The sequence below is a fragment of the Chrysemys picta genome, chromosome 16, assembly GCF_011386835.1.
Source record: "Chrysemys picta bellii isolate R12L10 chromosome 16, ASM1138683v2, whole genome shotgun sequence".
NCBI lineage: Eukaryota > Metazoa > Chordata > Testudines > Emydidae > Chrysemys > Chrysemys picta.
In genome coordinates, this window is record NC_088806.1 from 13,049,936 (window position 1) to 13,072,231 (window position 22,296).

General features: G+C 52.0%; 1 protein-coding gene and 3 non-coding genes across 4 annotated transcripts in view; 2 read left to right on the forward strand and 2 right to left on the reverse strand.

The window, feature by feature from the left end:
- Window positions 1-22,296, reverse strand: part of LOC135976036 (nascent polypeptide-associated complex subunit alpha, muscle-specific form-like) — a 1,165,876-nt gene that overhangs the window by 397,951 nt on the left and 745,629 nt on the right. The gene's annotated exons all lie outside the window — the stretch shown is intronic.
- On the forward strand, window positions 87-159 carry TRNAF-GAA (transfer RNA phenylalanine (anticodon GAA)). Its single transcript has one exon. It is a non-coding gene; the product is annotated as a tRNA-Phe (tRNA).
- On the forward strand, window positions 1,816-1,897 carry TRNAS-UGA (transfer RNA serine (anticodon UGA)). Its single transcript has one exon. It is a non-coding gene; the product is annotated as a tRNA-Ser (tRNA).
- On the reverse strand, window positions 11,653-11,725 carry TRNAF-GAA (transfer RNA phenylalanine (anticodon GAA)). The gene has a single exon. It is a non-coding gene; the product is annotated as a tRNA-Phe (tRNA).

Genomic DNA, 22,296 nt, shown 5'->3' on the forward strand with positions numbered 1-22,296 from the left:
CGCTCCCAATGACGTCCTTTTGTGTGCCACGGCTGCAAAAACATCCCAGACAGAGAAGCAACAGGCCAAAAAGGCCCCGCGCAGCTGCTGAAGTAGCTCAGTTGGGAGAGCGTTAGACTGAAGATCTAAAGGTCCCTGGTTCAATCCCAGACTTTAGCAGCCCTCTCTGTGCAGGAGTGGCTGGTTCTCTGGGAGCGCAGCCGCACCTTTAGCTGAGGCAAGTCCCGGATTTTGAGCTCCCCAGCAGGACAACAGAGCGTCGGCTATCGCTCATAGTGGCCCACCTGACCGTTAACAATGAGGGACCGGAGCTGTCTTTCCCACAGGATTTATTGCTCAAGCCAATATGGCGGGAAGAGAGTGAGGGAGCGTGGCCCTCGGAGAGGTGCCAGAGGACGCAGGGACTGGGGATGAAAGCTCCTCTGCACAGCTGAGCGAGGGCAGTACTGGGGAAGGGGCATCTGTTAAAGTGTCCAGGTGGAGCGGGGCAGGAATTCGGGGGCCCAGGAGGAGGCGCTTGATGTTCAGTGCCTTGGAGCAGCTGGACTTGGACATGGTGGGTGTTCAGGAAATGCACATTACTGACCTTAGGGCAGATCGATGGGCAGAGGGCGATTGGAGGAAGGACCCGTCTCTTTGGACCTCCAGGCCAGGGAAGAACGATGGGGTTGGACTTTTGTTCTTCACATTCGTGGTGCGAGTACAGAGGTGGTGGAGCTTCGACCAGGGAGAACATTAATGGTGGACTTTGTGCTCCGTGGCACTGGTTACCACTATATTAGTGTTTATGGTCCCCAGTTAAGGCATGAAAGGAAAGATCAATGGAAGGAACTGGCTCCCTTCCTCTGGAGCGCACGCTGTTTGGTATTGGGGAGGATTTTAATTGTGTCAGCCGGCCTGAGGACCACTGGTCCCGTTTTCCAACTGTCAGAGGAAACGTTTTTACAATGAGCACTACCTGGCGCAGGTCTGTAGCGAGACTGGCTTAGAGGACGTGTTTCTCCGTAGTGGAACCAGTGGAGGGCGGGCGGTAGCCTCCTATTCCTCTGACCCGAGCTCACACCAGCCGCAGATGGGGAACACCTTTCTGCGGGGATGGGCCAGGAGTCGCATTGACCGGATTTACGTGAAGGAGAGCACGTCGACAGCCCAGTGCAGGGTGGTGCCAATGGACACTTCGGATCACGCAGCTCTCACCGTGTGCTCAATGTGGGCAATTCCCTGACCCATGGCAGAGGATATTGGAAGCTGAACATCCGGAGCTTGCAAGATAAAGGGGCGGGGCAGCGAGGCCTGGTGCTCTTGGCAGAACGGGAAAGTATCAGAGGGTTCTATGGCAACCAGGGGTTGGTGGGAGTCAGGAGGGAGGAGTTGGCGGCTTTGTTCAGGCGGTCAGCCAAACACCACAACATTAAAGAAACCAACGGTGCCAAGTTCTGCAGTATCGCCTGTGGGATTTCCACAAGAGCATCCAGACAGGGGAGCCAGTCAGAGTGTGACCGTACGACTGGATCAAGCGACAGCTGGCCGAGTTCCGGGAGATGAGGCTACAGCTGGCCAATTTGAGCAGGACCACCGAGTGAAGGGAGGAGCCGCCTCTCCTGACATTTTTGCACCCTGCAGGGAACAGAGACAAAGCAGGGGGATGCGGGGACTCAGGGCAGGATCCGGTAGAGCAAAGAGAACAAACCCCAAACCCCCCTGTGCTTTGGGAGCCAGGTTTGCTGTGTGAATTCTGGATTTCAGATGATTTCAAGCCTGGGCATTGTGATTATTTACCAGTTTATCTGGCATTGCAGTATTATTGTGCTCACAGCTGTGATGGCCGAGTGGTTAAGGCGTTGGCGTTGAAATCTAATAGGGTTCCCCTGCGTAGGTTCAAATCCTGCTCACAGCGAGGTCTGTATTTTAGCCCATCTCTAACCCTGGCAATACCTCTCTACAACCCCCTGGGACACTCTCAATTCTCTCCCCACCCCAAATAAATCCTGTTCTGCTCCTTTCATAGAGATCCCCGGGACACTGTGTCCCTGAGGTGTCAGGCAAACTCCCAGCAGCTGAAGCCTCTGCCACTCACCTAGTGCCCCATAGATCACCCATAGCCCTGGCTGCTGCTCCTCTCTCTAGAGTGTGAAAGGAGGCGAGTCAGCGACTCCACGGGTGCTACGGGGCTGCAGCACCAACAGAAAAAAAAAAGGTGTCCAGTTATGGCAGCCAACTCCCCCTCACCCACCTGCCCACTACACAGCTTGTCGACAAGCTCCACCTCTTCCCCTTCAGTGCCTCCCACCTGCCAGGAGGCGCTGGGGAGGGAGGAGCGGAATGGGGCAGGGAGGTGCAGGGCCGGAAGAGATGGGACGGGGTGGGAGCTTGGGGGAAGGGGTGGAGTGGGGGCAGGGCCTGAAGTGGAGCAGGGATCGAGCCCCCCCCCGGGAACTGTCAAAGCTGGCACCTCTGAGTGCAGAAACCTTCCCTGGGGCTGCAAGCCTCAGGCTTTGGGAGAGAGAAATTAGCTGAAACATCCGAGTGTTGGAAACCCTGCAGCCGCCCCCTAAATCAGGGGCCTGTTCCAGCCCTGAGTGTGAGCTACCAGGATCCCTGCCGCAGAGCAGGTGCCACAAGTCTCAGCCTCCCTGTCCCACACATGGCTCTGGGCACCACCAGGAATCGTTTGGCTCCTGGCACACAAGGCAACTTAAAACCTCAGTGTCCCAACAAAGGCTTCAATTCTCAACCCTGATGCTCGACCAACTGAGCTAGTCAGGGGTGGTGGAAGCATCTACCCCTTCCACCACAAGAGCAAGCAGGCAGATATATGCAAGGGGGAAAAAATCCCAGCAACCCCTCCTCTTTTTCTCCACAGCCACTGCCTATCAGCTGGAGTCCTCCTCCTCCTCCCTCCTGCACCTCAGTGCGACTAAATCTCCACACCTAGACAGCCGGTCCATCCGCTGCACCCCGATCCCCCATGCCTAAGCCTCCTGCCAAAGTCCTCCACCTGGCTCCAGAGAATTAAGTCTCACATCTCGCTGGGAACTCGACTTCTTATGCCCAGAGAGTCTCGGCCCCCCTCAGTAACTGACCCGAGAAACAGTGCCCGCCTTTTCTAAAGAAATGCTTGGAGAACATTTTTGCCCACGACGGTCTAATGGATCCATGATTTTGGATCAGGTGATTGTGGGTTCAAGTCCTTTTGAGGTTGGATTTGTACAGGTTTCCCTTTGTGCTGAAAGTCCTGCTCCCTTCAGGGCTGGAACCTCTTCTTAGCCGCTCCGGCCAATGCTCTGGCTTCAGCTAGAGCCCCGGGAAGGAGCTGGGGGTTGGGCTTCACAAAGGGCTGAGTCATGAGCCCCAGGTGCTTCCAGTCTGGCCTTTGCCATTCCTGACTTGCCAAAGAAAATGGGCGGCTGCCTGGGCTAGTGTGTAGAGCAGTTTCCCTCTTCCAAATGTGCGCCTGTCCCTGTGCTTGAGGGGACTTGCTAAATAGCAGCCTTGGAGCCTGAGTGTTTCTCTGCTTCTCGCCAGCTGGGGAAAAGCCTCATGGAGTAAATTCTCCTGCCCCACTGCCAAAGTGAGCACCTTGAATGGGAACGGTCAGAGGCCCCACCAGGGAGCTGGTCCTGCTTTCCTAGCATCTTCTGATGTTGTCCACAGAGCATCAGCAGCTGCCCCGCATGCTGGCCTGCGGGTGGCCATCAGTGGGTGTTTGGCATGGCAGGGAGCAGGCTGACCGGGTGTCTTTGTGGCTGTCTGCTGGCCACACATAGGCATGGCCCTCCCCTCCTCTGAACAGCCAGAAATGCAGAGGCAGTCTGTGCTTAGAGAGCAGAGACACAGGAGAGTTAATGAGACCGAAAAGACATGAGAGGGTGAGAAAGATGGAGAGAGGACCTATGAAGACAGCACACACTACAGGGACACGGCCTGGTTAAGGGAGGTGGAGGCAATTGAAATGTGCTTGGGAGGATGGCGATGATGGATTGAAGAAATGTTGGATTCATTGAAAGCTGAGACCAAACGAGGGAAGCTGAATGGCAGCTCCACATCGGGTCATTGTCATCAAACACCCCACCCATGGGCACCTCGAACTGTGCTAGACCCAGAGAAAAGGCAAAGAGGGATCCAGTCCCGAATGATCGTCTTCTGGGAGAAGACCCCCTGGATCATTAGGACGTGGGCTGGGAATGGAGTGGAAGGTCCCTCAGCATGAGGAGAGAGAAAGGCCGCAGAACTAGGGACACTCAGCAACACGAGTGAAAGGGCTTCACACCCTGCAGCAGCAACAGCTGGGGGCTGCAGGCTTGGCCTGAGCTGCATTGGCAGCAGGACAGGAGGCAGGTTAGGACTGAGATCCCTGGGGAATGTCTCCATCCTCATCTGGTGTTGGTTTAGATTTAAACAATGATGCAGCCTCTGCTCCGGAGCAAAAGCCCTGGAACCGCGGTAGAAGCGGGGGAGCCACGAGGCCCTGCCCGTCTCCAAGGCCCCACGTCTCCTCTTCCCCTGGAGGCCCTGCCCCCAGCCAGGACAGAAGCTGAAGCCAGGTCATGGTAAAAGCCACCTAGGGAGCCCAAGCCACTATGGAAAGCTCCAAACCCTTCACCTGCCCTGCGTTAGGGGCCGGGGTGCCGAAGAGCCTGTGGTCATCAGCTGAGGCAGCCAGGAATGCAGCTATAAGTCAACCCAAAGGATGGAAGGCATCTCTAGCTGGACTCTCAAGTTCAATAGCATGGGGCCATCTGGAACAGAGATCTGCCTTGAGCAGGCATGAGTAGCCAGCCAGGAGGGAAAAGAGAGACTTTTGTACAAGTGGGATGCTGAGCAGCAGGGTCTCCAGGGCTTTGCAGCAATACGACACAGCTCCAGAAGATCTTACCAGGGATTGCGAGATTCAGAGTCGTGAGGGCTGATCATTACACCACAGGACCTGCTGGCTCTGGCTTTTCTCTAGAGCACCTGTGACCACCAGTATTCACACGGCGACTTGTCCACTGCACTCCTTGGTTCTCTCCAGCTGCTCCCTCCCTCGAGACCCTTTCTCCTCCCGCATCTCTAGTTCTCGTCCCTGCTCTTACCCCCCACCTTTGTTTTCTCAGGGACGTAGCCCCACATTGCTGTGTTGTCCACTATCCTGTTCAACTTCCAAATCAGCCGGGCCTGGAGCACATTCCCAGGCGGTTCTCCCCTAGGTAGATAGCAGTGATGTCTGGTGTGTCCTCACGGGAACCAGCTCACAAAAAAAGAGCCAGGAGCTGGTCCCAGCGCATCCCCCATCTGCTGTGCGGAGAGAAAATCTCCTCCATCCCAAGGCCCAGCTGCAAACCCCTGGCTGAATTACAGGCTGTCTTGGAAGCCCACTGCACAATGCTGTGCCCACAAATCCGTATCCCCAGCTATAGGTGTACTTCAATATAATCTAAATAAGAGCTATGGGGAAGGAAGCAGACAGGGTTAAAACCTGTGGTGCTTATGGCCCACCTCATGCATTGGCCTCCCCTCAGGCAGGGGACTTATAGGCCCTATATCACCTGCACCCTATAGCCTGGATCTCTGACGCCCCCAGACCCAACTGGGGAGCCGCTGTTGCAGTCCCTCTACGGAAGAGGTGGGAGCCATACTCTCCAATGGCAATATTTCCGAGGTGGATACAGACTCTATGACTCAGGAAGACTGGGGCTTGGCTCTGCATCGCCCCTATCAGGGAGAACAGAGGCTGAGGGGGGCACAAGAAGGGCAAAAGGCGACAAACAGGAACAGGAGAGATTTTCGTCTTGTTGCAATTCATCAAAATCTCATCCCTGAAAAGCTCCAGCCGGGGGGAAGCTCAGCCCACCACCCACTCAGTGAGCTACAAGGATCATCCTGCCCCAGGACTGATGGCTGTTAGAATAGAGATATTCAGGCTGCCTGTACAGGCCTAGACTTGAAGATCTTAGGTGTATTTTTATCACTTAGCTAGTGACAGGGTATAAAACAAAGAACCAAAATCACAGTCCGCCTGTGTCTGGGCCTTGTCTCACTAGGAGAGTCTGAGGTCTTGTTCTCAGGCTAAGGCCTTTGGCTAAGCAGCAGGGGCAGCCATAAGCTGGGAAGCGACCAGTCACGTCCTCACATCCCAAACCCGTCACACTGAACTAAGGGGCTGTTGGGCTGTTAGGAAGATGATCCTGTCCCGATAGTGCCCATCACCACCAGATAAAGAAACAGACCTTAAGAGAGCATCCGGTCTCAATGGTTGTGGTTGTGAAACCCTCATTTCTGTGTTTTATCTTCATGGCCCCCACTTTTCTATTGTCAGTCTGTCTGGTTCTCTAATTGTTTCTCTCTGCTGTAGAATTAATTTTGCTAAGTGTAAGTTAATTAGGGTAGTGGGATATAATTGGTTAGAGAATTATGTTACAATATGTTAGAATTGGCTAATTAAATTTCAGTAAAATGATTGGTTACGGTATAGCTGAGAATATTACTGTATAAACTGGGGTCAATCAGGAAGTGGAAGGGGAAATTGGAATCATGTTTGCTAACGGGGGGGACGGGAACGGGGAATGGGGAACAGGGATACAGGCAAGGCTCTCCGGTGTCAAAGCTGGGAAGGGAGACGTGGGGTAAACACTCTGCGGTATCAGAGCTCATAGACTCATGGACTTAAGGTCAGAAGGGACCATTATGATCATCTAGTCTGACCTCCTGCACAATGCAGGCCACAGAATCTCACCCACCCACTCCTGTATCAAACCCCTAACCTATGTCTGAGCTATTGAAGTCCTCAGCTCGTTGTTTAAAGACTTCAAGGTGCGGAGAATCCTCCAGCAAGTGACCCGTGTCCCACACTGCAGAGGAAGGTGAAAAACCCCCAGGGCCTCTGCCAATCTGGCCTGGAGGAAAATTCCTTCCTGACCCCAAATATGGCGATCAGCTAAACCCTGAGCATGTGGGCAAGACTCACCAGACAGCACCCAGGAAAGAATTCTCTGTAGGGCAGTAGCGTAGCTAGCGGGGTGCACATTTTCCAAAAGTGGCGCCTAGGGGTTACCATGGTGCCGGGGGCGGGGCCCACGCTTCGCTCTGAAGCTTGACCTGCCGGGCAGGCCCTGGGCTCCTGCAGCCAAGAGGGGGCAGCACAGCCGGAGGAGCCATGGGGGGGGCGGCGACACAGCCGGAGGAGCGAGGGGGGCTCGGAGGCGCTTTCAGTGCAGGAAGCTGTTTGCGTGCTGTGCGCCCTGAGCCTTGGTGAGGTGGGGGCGCTGCGCACCGGTTAATTGCTGTTGTCCCAGGCCCCTAGGTTGATAAAGGCAAGGAGTGACCCCAAAACATTCTCAGTGGAGTTGAGAGCGGGTAGCGACAAGTGTTGGTGCTTGGTGGAGTGGATTCTTCTGAAGGCTTCCAGGCACCATTTCACCCTTTTGTTCTTCTCTGTGTAATAACAGAGCTGATTAAGACTCCGTGTAGAGTCTTGCTGCCAACAGATCTGAAATCACTGATAACCAGCTCTAAGCATTAGTTCTGCTTTGGGACAGTGTTTCTCATGCAAGAAACTGCCCAGTCTGCGCTAGCAGTGAGGCTCCCTCACTAACAGCTGAAATCAGTGAGAGCTGTGTGAAGTGCAGGGACCCAGGGGTGCTTGAACAGGGGGGAACAACATCCCAGGAGGGCTCTGCCTTACCACTTTGTAATGACCGTAAGGGCAAGTGAGGGTGGGGAGGGGGCGGAGAGCAATGAGTGGGAGGCAGGGTCTTGGGGGGAAGAGGCAGCGTAGGAGCGGGGCCTTGGGGAGAAGGGGTGGTGCAGGGGCATGGCCTCGAGTGGAAGGGATGGGGCCACCGTTCGGGCTCTGGTGGCTCCTACTTTTAGGGAGCCTGCGCCGCTCCTGGTGGGACTGCAAGACATCCCAGAGGAGAGAGGGTGGCCAGCAGCGCAGTGACAGGGTGGAACGGCAAGTGACCGGCAATGTGTCCGGACAGCGGAGGGAGAAAGGGGCTTTCCCCCCAGTAGGTGAGAGGTGAACTCTGCAGCTGGAACTCTGGGTTTTCATTGACCCAAGACAGCAGCTGGGAGTGAGGTGCAGTGAAGGGAGGGGCACATCCAATGAGCTTTTGGTGTCTGGATTTAAGAGCCTGAGGCAAAAGGCCACTGCCCAGTGTAATGTGCCCCACCGCCAAAAGGAGCCCCGTGAGTGGGAACGGTAAGAAGCCCCACCGGGGGGCTGGCCCTGCTTTCCTACCACCTTGTGATGCTGGCTGCAGAATGAATGCTGGTCTGTGGGTGGCCTTCAGTGGGGAGTTGGCATTCCAGGGAGCAGGCTGGCCGGGTGTCTTTGTGGCTGCCTACTGGCCACACATAAGCATGGTCCTCCCCTCCTCTTCCCCTCCTGTGTCTTTATTGACATAATCTGGGACCATATAGGACATGGTTGCAACCAAAGTCCTGTAGTGGCACCAAATCTTGTATAAAGGGGGTCAAATGAGGTGTCTAAGACAAGGTTATGGTTTGCTTATTATAGTTATGCTGTCTATATGTGTGTATCACTTTTGTAGTTGAAGTTATGAATATTGGCTCTATACTGTCTGTATTTCAAACTTATGCTATGCTTCTGGGAAACATCCCAGACAAGTTGGTGTTAGTTCTGCCTAGCCTGCTTGATGGCCCATTAAGGACCATCAGCTATACAATTGACCCATTGGGAGAAGGCAAATACGCCTTGCAACTCAGCAAAGTATGCAGGGACTGGCCCCTGTGACTCCAGACTCCATGTTGCTGTAATTTTCCACAGTAAGAACAAAGAGGTGTCCTTACACCTGGAAAAGACTATAAAAGGCTGATGCCTGATCTCCATCTTGTCTTCAATCCTGCTTCATACCTCTGGAGGAACTTTGCTACAAACAGAAGCTCTACACAAAGCACTGAGGACCCATCCCAGGTGGGGGTGCATTCCAGAGACTTGATTTTGAACCTGCAGTTTATTCTATCACTGCTACAAGCCTGAACCAAGAACTTTGCCATTACTGTATGTAATTGATTCCATTTAACCAATTCTAACTTTCATCTATATCTTTTCCCTTTTATGAATAAACCTTTAGATTTTAGATTCTAAAGGACTGGCAACAGCGTGATTTGTGGGTAAGATCTGATTTGTATATTGACCTGGGTCTGGGGCTTGGTCCTTTGAGATCAAGAGAACCTTTTTTCTTTTAATGGGGTATTGGTTTTCATAACCATTTGTCCCCATAACGAGTGGCACTGGTGGTGATACTGGGAAACTGGAGTGTCTAAGGGAATAGCTTGTGTGACTTGTGGTTAGCCAGTGGGGTGAGACCAAAGTCCTCTTTGTCTGGCTGGTTTGGTTTGTCCTAGAGGTGGAAAACCCCCAGCCTAGGGCTGTAACTGCCCTGTTTTAAGCGATTTGTCCTGAACTGGCACTCTCAGTTGGGTCCCGCCAGAACCGCATCGTCACACCTCCCTCGGTTGCTCTGTGGCTTTTAAGCCTTCCCTTGCAGCTGTCAGCACCAGCCACCTCTGTTCTAGGTGCCCAGAGGAGGAAAGGTGTGCTGGGCTCCAGCCTGGGACTCTTCCTCCCTCCTGCCTCTCCCTGACTATGAAGCCTGGCCCTGGCACACCTTTCTTCAAACGCCGTGTGGGCAAGAGGAAGAGGGTGGCAGCTGCAGGTACAAGGACCAAACTTGTGGGTATCAGGTGAAGCAGCGAGAAACACAATCCTCAGGTCAACCCGCAGGAATCTCTAGCCAGACTGTAAAGTTCTAGAACCCCAACCTATAGTGGTCAGCCCATTGAACCAGCTGGACCAAAGACCTATCTTCAGTGGGTCAGTCACCCAGCAGGAGGGAAAAAACCTCACTCTGGGGCATCCAGATACAGGGAAACCAAACACATTGAGCTCCAGGGCTTTGCAGCAAACCAACATAGCTCTAGGAGGTCCCACTGAGATTTGAACTCAGATTCCAGATTCAAAGTCCTGAGTGCTGACCATTACACCACAGGACCTGGTGCCGTTTCCTTTTTTGGACCCCTGTGACTCTCAGCTGGCTGGCTTGCACTCTGCACTTCTTGCTTCCCACCAGCAGCTTCCTCTCGCAGGACTCTCTCTCCTCCTCCAATGACTATAGTCCTGCTCTACCGGATCCGCGGGTCCTGCTCTGAGTCTCCGCATCCCCCTGCCTTGTCTCTGTTCCCTGCAGGGTGCAAAAATGTCAGGAGAGGCGGCTCCTCCCTTCACTCGGTGGTCCTGCTCAAATCGGCCAGCTGTAGCCTCATCTCCCGGAACTCGGCCAGCTGTCGCTTGATCCAGTCGTACAGTCACACGCTGACTGGCTCCCCTGTCTGGATGCTCTTGTGGAAATCCCACAGGTGATGCTGCAGGACTTGGCACCGTTGGTTTCTTTAATGTTGTGGTGTTTGCCCGACGGCTGGAACAAAGCCGCCAACTCCTCCCTCCCGACTCCCACCAACCCCTGGTTGCCATAGAACCCTCTGATACTTTCCCGTTCTGCCAACAGCACCAGGTCTCTCTGCCCCGCCCCTTTATCTTGCAAGCTCCAGATGTTCAGCTTCCAATATCCTCTGCCGTGGGTCAGGGAATTGCCCACATTGAGCACACGGTGAGAGCTGCGTGATCCGAAGTGTCCATTGGCACCACCCTGCACTGGGCTGTCGACGTGCTCTCCTTCACGTAAATCCGGTCAATGAAACTCCTGGCCCATCCCCGCAGAAAGGTGTTCCCCATCTGCGGCTGGTGTGAGCTCGGGTCAGAGGAATAGGAGGCTACCGCCCTCCTCCACTGGTTCCACTACGGAGAAACACGTCCTCTAAGCCAGCCTCGCTACAGACCTGCGCCAGATAGTGCTCATTGTAAAAACGTTTCCTCTGACAGTTGGAAAACGGGACCAGTGGTCCTCAGGCCAGCTGACACAATTAAAATCCCCCCCCAATACCAAACAGCGTGCGCTCCAGAGGAAGGGAGCCAGTTCCTTCCATTGATCTTTCCTTTCATGCCTTAACTGGGGACCATAAACACTAATATAGTGGTAACCAGTGCCACGGAGCACAAAGTCCACCATTAATGTCCTCCCTGGTCGAAGCTCCACCACCTCTGTACTCGCTCCACGAATGTGAAGAACAAAAGTCCAACCCCATCGTTCTTCCCTGGCCTGGAGGTCCAAAAAGACGGGTCTTTCCTCCAATCGCCCTCTGCCCATCGATCTGCCCTAAAGTCATTAATGTGCATTTCCTGAACACCCACCATGTCCAAGTCCAGCTGCTCCAAGGCACTGAACATCAAGCGCCTCCTCCTGGGCCCCCGAATTCCTGCCCCACTCCACATGGCCACTTTCACAGATACCCCTTCCCCAGTACTGCCCTCGCTCAGCTGTGCAGAGGAGCTTTCGTCCCCAGTCCCTGCGTCCTCTGGCACCTCTCCGAGGGCCATGCTCCCTCACTCTCTTCCCGCCATTTTGGCTTGAGCAATAAATCCTGTGGGAAAGACAGCTCCGGTCCCTCATTGTTAACGGTCAGGTGGGCCAACTATGAGCCATAGCCGACGCTCTGTTGTCCTGCTGGGGAGCTCAAAATGAGGGACTTGCCTCAGCTAAAGGTGCGGCTGCGCTCCCAGAGAACCAGCCACTCCTGCACAGAGAGGGCTGCTAAAGCCTGGGATTGAACCAGGGACCTTTAGATCTTCAGTCTAACGCTCGCCCAACTGAGCTACTTCAGCAGCTGCATGGGGCCTTTTTGGCCTGTTGCTTCTCTGTCCGGGAGGTTTTTGCAGCCATGGCACACAAAAAGGACGTCATTGGGAGCGGCACAGGAAGACAAGACTCGCTTTTGCCTGCCTTGCTCAGCTTGACTTGCTTCCTCACCCCGTTCCTGCCTTAGCTCCCGGGTTGACCTGGTGGCGGAAGGGGACTGGGGGCCAGTGGCGCGGGGAAGAAGTTGAGCTGGACCCTGATCTAAACTAGACCCTGGTGGCCAGAGTCTGACCACCACTTGCCGCCCCACCCTGTTGTCCTGGCTTCCCCCACTGGGCGTCATTTAGGGAGGGAAGTGGGGCTTCTGCCTCCCCTCCCCGATTTTTACACTGCAGAGGAGTGCGAACAGGAAAAGGAACGGCTGCTCCACACCCCCACGAGAGGAACCCGACGCCCTTAGCTGTGGTGAGTAAGAAGTGTCCGTTGGCTGACAGGGCCTGTCCCCGAGGAGCTGGAACAGCAGCTGCCACCTCCCCGTCTGCTCCAGGCTGTGGGCAATGCTCATTGCCTGGCTGCATGGGCGGATGCTGCCCCTGGAGAGCGTCTGTATTGGTCTGTCAATCCCCCGCCTTCACTGAGCCAGTCTGGTAAGGTCCCAAGTGCCCCCTCCAGCTTGGCAGCTGAGAGTCTGTGCAGACATCAACCCCCCTGCCAGCCCCCATAGCCAGCAGCAGCGCCAGCCACCCCAGCACCACAGGGGCACTCAATGCACTTCCTGTGGGGAAATGGCTCCTTATCCAGCTGCTAGAATGAGAGCCAGGAGAGAGCAGTGTCTGGCTCACCTTGGTGGAGAGAAGAGACCTGGTGAGTCCTGATCTCCTGCAGTCTGCCCCGCAATGCTGGTCTGTTTTATTGTCACTGTAATAGTCAGAGCTTCCCCTCAGGGCCGTCCCTAGAGGGGTGCAGGGCCCAGGACAGATCCCCACCTTTCCACCCCAGGCCCTGCCCCCATTCACCCCTTCCCCCAAGCTCCCACCCCTGTCCTGTCTCTTCAGGCCCTGCCCTTTCCTGCCCCATTCCTCTCCCTCCCCCACCTCTGCCAGTGCCTCCTGCACACCAATGAACAGCTGATCACTGGCAGAACTGAGAGTGTTTCAGGGGTTTGTACAGAGGAATTGCCCAGGTTAGAGACTGGCTAAAACACAGGCCTCGCTGTGAGAACCCTATTGGATTTCGACGCCAATGTCTTAACCACTCGGCCATCACAGCTGTGAGCACAATAATGCCCCAATGCCAGATAAACTGGTAAATAATCACAATGCCCAGGCTTGAAATCATCTGAAATCCAGAATTCACACAGCAAACCTGGCTCCCAAAGCACAGGGGGGATTTGGGGTTTGTTCTCTTTGCAGTCGCACTGAGAGCGCTTTGAAGTCTCCCCTCCCACAGAGCAGGAATGGGAAATGATTTTGAACTGGAAGCTTGATGTGAATGAGGATGGTGGGACCACAGGGCCAGGGACTGACCTTTGCTAGAGAAACCGGTGACACATGGAACCAGGCTAAGGAAAATGTTTCCTGGAGTCAATAACTGGAATAGCTGCAGTATTGTGCAGAAAAATGTCTCCCAGGAGGAGTTAGCGCATTGGTGGTTTGGTAGCAGAAGTCACAGACACAGCGGGGGAGGTCTAGCTTTGGTTTCTGGCCAACAGAGGGATGAGTTTTATTGTCTTCAAATTTCAGTAGATAAATTCAGACCCAAACTGTGTGGGGTGGGGGTGTCTCTGGTTTTCATTTAGTTTGGTTTGTTTTTCTCATTTTAAATGTCCTGGATAATTTTTCTGGGGAAACTGTTTGGACAAAGCCAAGGCAGAGTTAGAACAATTACAAATCTCCATAGGAGTGAGGGGGTGTCTCAGCGCCGGGGAGAGGCAGATATTTTAATGGAGGGGAGTTGAGGAGATAAATGAGGCTTTTGCTCCAGCAGAGGAAGAGGTTTGGCAGGTTCATTTTTACCAAGTGAACCCCCCCCCCGCTCTCCTCACATTGCTCCCCTGCTGCTGCTGCCCCAGCTCAAACCCACTGTCACCCCCAGCATGTGACCTAGAGCTTCCTGCTTATATATATCAGAGACCTTATCTATCAGAGACAAATTCCCCTAGTCTGCCCCTTCTCCCAGCTCAGCCGTCCCCCCACAGAGCCCAGGACAACCCCCACCTAGCTATGCTGGGGGCTCGGGCTTAATTCTCAAGGCCAAGGGCAAAACCTTCAGCCGGGCACATTTTGCTCCCTTCCCGCCTCCGCCCAAGTGTCAAGGGAGAAACGGACGAGACCTGCCGGCTCGAAGACGCCTCCCTCCTCATTGTTGCCATCACTCTTGGAGTCTTGGAGTCATCGTGGATAGTTCTCCGAAGATGTCCACAGAGCGTGCAGCGGCAGTCAAAAAAGCAAACAGGATGTTAGGAATCATTCAAAAAGGGTAGAGAATAAGACGGAGAATATCTTATTGCCCTTATATAAATCCATGGGATGCCCACATCTTGAATACTGCGTACAGATGTGGTCTCCTCATCTCAAAAAAGATATACTGGCATTAGAAAAGGTTCTGAGAAGTGCAACTAAAACTATTAGGGGTTTGGAACGGGTCCCATATGAGGAGACATTAAAGAGGCACTAGGACTTTTCAGCTTGGAAAAGAAGAGACTAAGGAGGGATATGATAGAGGTGCATAAAATCATGAGTGTTGTGGAGAACGTGAATAAGGAAAAGCTATCTACTTGTTCCCATAATATAAGAACTAGGGGCCACCAAATGAAAATAATGGTCAGCCTGTTTAAAACAAATAAAAGGAAGTTCTTCTTCGCACAGCGCACATTCAACCTGTGGAACTCCTTGCCTGAGGAGGCTGTGAAGGCTAGGACTATAACAGGGTTTAAAAGAGAACTGGATAAATTCATGGAGGTTAAGTCCATTAATGGCTATTAGCTGGGATGGGTAAGGAATGGTGTCCCTAGTCTCTGTTTTTCAGAGGGTGGAGGTGGACGGCAGGAGAGAGATCACTTGATCATTGCCTGTTAGGTTCACTCCCACTGGGGCACCTGGCATTGGCCACTGTTGGCAGACAGGACACTGGGCTGGATGGACCTTTGGTCTGACTCAATCTGGCCTGTTCTTGCCCTGACACTGAAAACACTTCAAGGATACGCATGTACTGTTAGCTGTAGTCATGAGTCCTGGCAGCCACAGGGCCACTCCCACCAATTAACAAATACACAGAATTACGTTTCAACCAATTATTTATTACTGGAATTTTTTCTACTGGGGGCCAGGGTAGTGCCGTAGGGATGCAGTACTGGAAGAAACGGGGGATGGGGGCGTATTCTGGGCACAGAGGCCATCCGCCTTGGAGCAGCAGTGACACCCAGTGGCCAGTCGGGGTAAGGCACAGAGCGCATCCGCCCTGGAGCAGCACTGACACCCGGCGGCCAGTCGGGGTAAGGCACAGAGCGCATCCGCCCTGGAGCAGCACTGACACCCGGCGGCCAGTCGGGGTAAGGCACAGAGCGCATCCGCCCTGGAGCAGCAGTGACACCCAGTGGCCAGTCAGGGTAAGGCACAGAGCGCATCCGCTCTGGAGCAGCAGTGACACCCGGCGGCCAGTTGGGGTAAGGCACAGAGCGCATCCGCCCTGGAGCAGCAGTGACACCCGGCGGCCAGTCGGGGTAAGGCACAGAGCGCATCCGCCCTTGAGCAGCAGTGCCACCCGGTGGCCAGTCGGGGTAAGGCACAGAGCGCATCCGCCCTGGAGCAGCAGTGACACCCGGTGGCCAGTCGGGGTAAGGCACAGAGCGCATCCGCCCTGGAGCAGCAGTGACACCCGGTGGCCAGTCGGGGTAAGGCACAGAGCGCATCCGCCCTGGAGCAGCAGTGACACCCGGTGGCCAGTCGGGGTAAGGCACAGAGCGCATCCGCCCTGGAGCAGCAGTGACACCCGGTGGCCAGTCGGGGTAAGGCACAGAGCGCATCCGCCCTGGAGCAGCAGTGACACCCGGTGGCCAGTCGGGGTAAGGCACAGAGCGCATCCGCCCTGGAGCAGCAGTGACACCCGGTGGCCAGTCGGGGTAAGGCACAGAGCGCATCCGCCCTGGAGCAGCAGTGACACCCGGTGGCCAGTCGGGGTAAGGCACAGAGCGCATCCGCCCTGGAGCAGCAGTGACACCCGGTGGCCAGTCGGGGTAAGGCACAGAGCGCATCCGCCCTGGAGCAGCAGTGATACCCGGTGGCCAGTCGGGGTAAGGCACAGAGCGCATCCGCCCTGGAGCAGCAATGACACCCGGTGGCCAGTCGGGGTAAGGCACAGAGCGCATCCGCCCTGGAGCAGCAATGATACCCGGTGGCCAGTCGGGGTAAGGCACAGAGTACATCCACCCTGAAGCAGCAGTGACACCCGGTGGCCAGTCGGGGTAATACACAAAAAGTGTTTCCCAGAGAGAAGTGAAAAGCTGTGGCCAGCAGGGACAGCACCAGCCTCTTCCCAGGGGCGAGGGGGGGGGGCTGAGGTGGAGTAGACAAGATTGTGGCTGCTGCGCCCCCCCCTGTCACCATGAGTCCCTGCCACTCTCTGTGGCCCCACCCCCTGCAGCTCCTCAGTGAAGTGTCAGCCTCGCCTCCTCCCCTCAGAGGCCCCGCCCCCTGCCCAGGCTAGAGACAGTGCTTCTATAGCCTGGGAAATTTCCCCAAATCTGGGAATTTTTGAGTAAAATATTTCAATTTGGGAAATTGGGAATTTTTATTCAAAACCTAAATAATCCTGAGAAAATTTCATAAAAAGTAAAAGACTTTCCAAATCTCAAAAATCCTGGGAAGTTTTCATAAAAAGTAAAATATTTGCCCTTCTTTTAAATTTCCCTCAAAATGCGTTCTTCGATTGGTGAATATTTGTCACGTGATTTTCATAATCAGGCTGTGCTGCTCTCTGATTGGTGGTGCTTCAATGTACTATATCATGACGGCACACGTGAAGTGACAAGTGCACACATGCACTCACAACAAACCAACCTCAGCAACAGCTGGCTGGCGGGTAATGAGGAGATGGTTATCAAATTTATCTTCTAGGTAAGGTTCCTTCCAATAATTAAATATATTGCAATACTTACTGATTATAATTAGTTTCTTTATCTGTCATTAAATCTCTATAATTTTGTATTTCGTTCTTGCAGTTGCACAGAGAATGTGGACCAGAGCGTTCGGCTGTTCATAAATTTGCAACAACACCTTCCTCAAGGCAAATATTAAATATCTTCGCCTACTGTGTTAGGTAATAATATATAATATGTTCCCTTCTTTGATTTAAATATAAATTGAAATATACATTATACTGATTATCGCATTCCATTATTTCAGAGATCTCTTTCCATTTTTTATCTAACATAAAAAATGAATAAAGAGACCGGTAAGGCTGGTGAGACAAGGAAGAGAACTGCAGGAGTAGACAAAGATCCGTCCACGTCGAAACGAAAACAACGGGATAGCACCCCCGACAGAGTATTGAAGACTTGGGGTGAACTTCCACCAAAAGAGAAGCCATCTACTTTCAAAAAAGTCTTTCAAGACTCGTGGCTTCAAGAAGGTAAATGCAAAGATGCTGCAGAAAGTAGAAAACAATCGGTTTTTAGCTTATTGCAAATGTTGTGATGTAAAAATCCAGGCAGGTACTAGTGAGTTAGATAAGCACGCTAATGGTAAAAAACATAAACAAAGGGTTGAGACAGTATCTAATACGAAGAAAATTGATGATATGTTTAATAAACAAGATTGTGAAATTTAAAAAGCACAGAAATGTGAAAAGCAAGTTACAAATGCAGAGATTAGAATGGCCTGTTACTTTGCTGAACACAATGTCAGTATTCAATCTGTAGAACACTCCACTGAAGTAGTTAAAAAATGTTTCCCTGATTCCAAAATTGCTGAGGCTGTAACATTAAAGAAAGATAAATGTACTGCTAGAATCAGCAATGTTTTGGCGCAAACTGAGACTGAGGAACTTGTAGAAAAATGGAAAGTTAATGAATTTAGATTATTCCGGTCAATTCATGTTTGCAAATATATCTGAACTGGCTAGAAAGGTTTTCACATTACAGCATTCAAATGCAGCATGTGAAAGAATTTTTTCCATGGTAACTGACATAAAAACCAAAAAAAGAAATTGTATGACAACCAAAACACCCCATTCTAGTGTAGTTATAAGGTCAGCTTTGAAAGCAAAGCACGAGAAATGTTCTCATTTTGTAATTACTATTAAGCACTTGTATTTACATTGTAAAATATGTACAGTAAAAATGACAGTGATCAAACTAGTAAAAATATTAATGATGGTAATGATGTTCCTAGTGACGACTCAGACCATGAGTCAGAAAATGGATAAAACTCAGAGTTTATAATAATAAGGCAAATTATATAAAAGAGTGTTCTTTGTTCTTCGTTTGCTTTTTTATCTTAGTTTATAATCATATGTTTACTTGTTATTTTTTCAAAGGAACTTTGATGTACAGTACACTGCAGGGCACATGCTGTACTTATTAATACTTTTGTTTTTAAAATAGTGAAATTTGTGTAAAATACATTTTCTATCATTTCAATCCTATTCCTCATGTGTTAAATATTTTATTGACTGTATAAGTAACATAAGTTTAAAATTGAAAAACATGTCTATACGTATACAAATTATAATAAATGTGAAATATCTCCAACGAATAAGAATAATTTGGATATAATATATATGATATAGTTATTTAAAACACACATATTATGTTCCTTTGAGATTTTGAAATAAAAAACTTTATCTGGGAATTTTTCACCAGATTTGGGAAATTTGTAGCGCTAGGCTGGGAAAAGTTGGCATCACGATATAGAAGCACTGGTATAAGCGTTCCAGGGCTGGGGCACTGGGGAGGCAAGAGGCGGTGACAGGGGGCGGGGCATGTGGGAGCTGGGGGGGGCGGGGCAGAGCAAAGGGATCGGGGTGGGTTTTAAGCCAGAGCCCCGGGGGAGCCAGGAGCCCAAATCGGGGTGCGCGGGGCGGGGCGGAGCCAGGAGGGGGAAGCCTGGGAGTCACGTGGCAGCCTGGCACGAGGCGGGGGGGCTACAGCCCGTGGGTCCCGAACTGGTCTCGTCCGGCCCCCCCAGGGAGCCGCTGTTAGGGTCGGTGCAGGGTATTAAACTGCTCCGCGTAGGGATGTGCTACTGGCAGCAGTGACGGACACGCAATGGAGTGTAAGAAACTGCTACTGTAGTAACCTGCTCCCGGGTGTAGCCAGTGCCGACAGGGAGCAGCTTCTTGCACTATAGTGTGTGTGAAATCGCTCCGTGTAGAAATGTCTGTCTGGAGCCGTTATTGATACGTATAGATTGGAAGAAACAGCTGTTGTTAAAGATGCTACTTCCCTCATAGGTCATGTTTTCTAGACCTTACTTTTTTTGGTCTCTTCTCTGGACTCTCTCCAATTTGTCCACCTTTCCTGCAATGCGGCGCCCAGAACTGGACGCAATACTCCAGTTGAGGCCTAATCAGCGCAGAGTAGAGCGGATATCCCAGAGTGACGTTCTGGTTTTTTGCATAGATCCCTTTCCAGAGTACTCGCATTCAGCTTGTGGTCCAGATCCCTTTCCGCAGTACTCCTTCCTAGGCAGTCATTTCCCAGTTTGTGTGCGTGCACCTTATCATTCACAGACTTGGTAAGTGTACTCTGTATGCCATTGTCTCCATCATTGATTAAGATTTGGAATAGAAACTTATCCAGAACTGATCCCTGGAGAACCCCACTCGTTCTGCCCTTTCAGCTTGTGAAGCACTGATAACTACTGTCGGAACTGTTTTCCAACTAGTTTTGCACCCATCTTATTTTAGCTCCATCTTTAGCATTTCCATAGTTTGTTTATGAGAAGGTCATGGGAGACAGTATCAAAAGCCTTACTAAAAGCAAGATAGAGCGGTCCTACAGATAGCATTTTCACACACACACATGTGTAAGAAATTGCAAACTGTAGGGATGTGCTACCTGTAACACTGCAATCGGATGAAGCTAATTCCTACAGATAGCAGTTCCTCACACCGTAGGTATGTGAGACTGCTCTCTGCTTGAATTAGCTACATCAGATGGCCTTTTTTAGCAAAGTAGGACCTGTCGCTGCTGCAGTGCCGGGTGCCAGGCGCTAGGTGCCCATATAAGAAAAAGCCCCCAAAATCGGGACTGTCCCTATAAAATCAGGACATCTGGTCACCCTACCATCCCCACTCCAGGGACTGTCACTCAGGCATTCTACAAGGGTCTTCCCGCAGCGTTGCCCTCCCCAGGCTCCTGCGAGCCCTACCCCTGTGGAGTTTGGTGGATTGAAAACTGTGTTAAAACTGGGAGCTATCACTTTAAATTCGAGGGGTGTTCCTGGCCCTGCTGGCAGGCTGGGGGCTCTGTTGGGAAGGGTCTGATCAGAGTCTGCAGAAAGCCAGCCTAGAACAAGGTGGGTGAGTTGAGCCCCTGGGCCATGGGGTGCAGCCTGTTTTGTCTGTAGAGAAACAGTCACATGAAAAAGAGTCCCATTCAATTCCATCATGTCATGGCAGACAGCTAAAAAGGGACAATGTTTAAGTGCTTGTACACAAATCCTAGAAGTCTAAATAATAAGCCAGGTGAATTTGAGTGTCTCGTATTAAATGAGGATATTGATGGAATAGGCACCACAGAAACTTGGTGGAATGAGGATACTCAATGGGACAGTAATACCAGGGTACAAAATCTACTGGAAGGACAGAAGAGATGGTGCTGGTGGGGGAGTGGCACTAGATGGGAAAGAACGTGTAGAGTGAAAGAAAGTAAAAATCTTAAATGAACCAAACTGCACCATAGAATCTCTATGGCTAGAAACGCCAGGTCTGAATGATAATATATAGCAGTAGGGATATACTACTGCCCACCAGACCAGGATGGTGATCGTGACTGTGAAATGCTCAGGGAGATTAGAGAGGCTAGAAAAATAAAAAAATCAGTTATAATGGGGGATTTCAACTAGCCCCATAGTGACTGGGTACATGTCACCTCAGATGGGGTGAAGAGATGACGTTTCTTGACACCTTAAATGAAGCTTCTTGTTCTGGATCCCACTAAGGGGGAGGCAATTCTTGATTTAGTCCTAAGTGGAGCACAGGATCTGGTCCAAGAGGTGCATAGAGCTGAACTCCTCGGTAATAACGACAATAACATAATCAAATGGAACATTCGGGTGGGTGGGAGGGCAGGACACAAACCACAGCAGCCCACCATGGTAGCATTTCATTTCACAAAGTGGAACGCCACAGAAATGAGGAAGTTAGTTAGGAAGTAAAAGGCAAACTGCAAATAAACTTTTTACAGACATCATAATAGAGGCTCAATTTAAATGTGTACCCCAAATAAAAACATGCGAAGAGGACCAAACAAATGCCACCGTGGCTAACAACAAAGTAAAAGAGGGAGTTAGAGGCAAAAAGGCATCCTGTAAAAGTGGAAGTTAAATCCAATTGAGGAAACTAGAAAGGAGCATAAACTCTGGCAAGTGAAGTGTGTGATAGTCCACCTTGGTGCAGACCCTGCCCCCCCCATCGCTCCACCTCCTCCTCCTCCTGTAGAGCCTTCCTCAGCTCCCTCCCCCTCCCCCCCTGCTTTGCCCTGATCCCTGCAAAAACCCCTGACTGCGGCTGGGCTGCCGGTGTGCTGAGCCGCTGCCTGATAGTGGCTTGTCGGCTTGTCCTGCCCCGTGTGCCTGTCTGGGGCCGGCTGCTGGCTCTTGTCTGAGATGTAGGTTGTCAGTGCTTCAGAGTCAGGACAGTCGTTCTGCATAGTGCAGGCCTGGTCCATGACTGGGGCTCCTAGGCATGACCGTAATACACCTAATAGATAATGTACAGCGCCTAGCACAGTGCGGGCCTGGTCCATGACTAGGGCTCCTGAGCACTACCGTAATACACCTAATAGATAATGTACAGCGCCTAGCACAGTGAGGTGCTGATCTCTGACTGGGGCTCCTAAGCATGACCGTAATACACCTGATACATAATAATAACGATAATGAATATTTAATATACACCCTGCTCTCATGGACAAATCGCTGCTGCTCCACCTCGGACAATGAGCCCCAGCAGCCTGAATTGTATCTCTGCAAATGCAAATTTGTGGCAAAACTTCGGTGCTCTGGTCAGATCCCAGCTGGGGTCAATCAGCCGTAGCCCCACTGGAGTCAATGGGGACAGATCAGAGGCACCAATTCTGTGGGCTCCAGGGCTCAAGCACCCATGGAAAAAAAATAAGGGGTGCTCACGAGGGCTGGCCCCCGATCAGCTGTCTGGTGGCTGGTGGGAGGTGCTGAGTGGGACAGAGAGGAGCCAGCAGTGGGGGAGGGACTTGGGGGAGGGACCTGAGAGAAGCGAATGAAGGGCAGCCAGAGGGCCCTGGGGGTGGAGTGGGGTCAGGAAGAGGTGGAGCGAGGGTGGGGCCTTAGAGGAAGGAGCAGAGTAGGGGGCAGGGCCTCAGGGTGGAACCGGGGCGGAACACCCACCAGGAAAAATA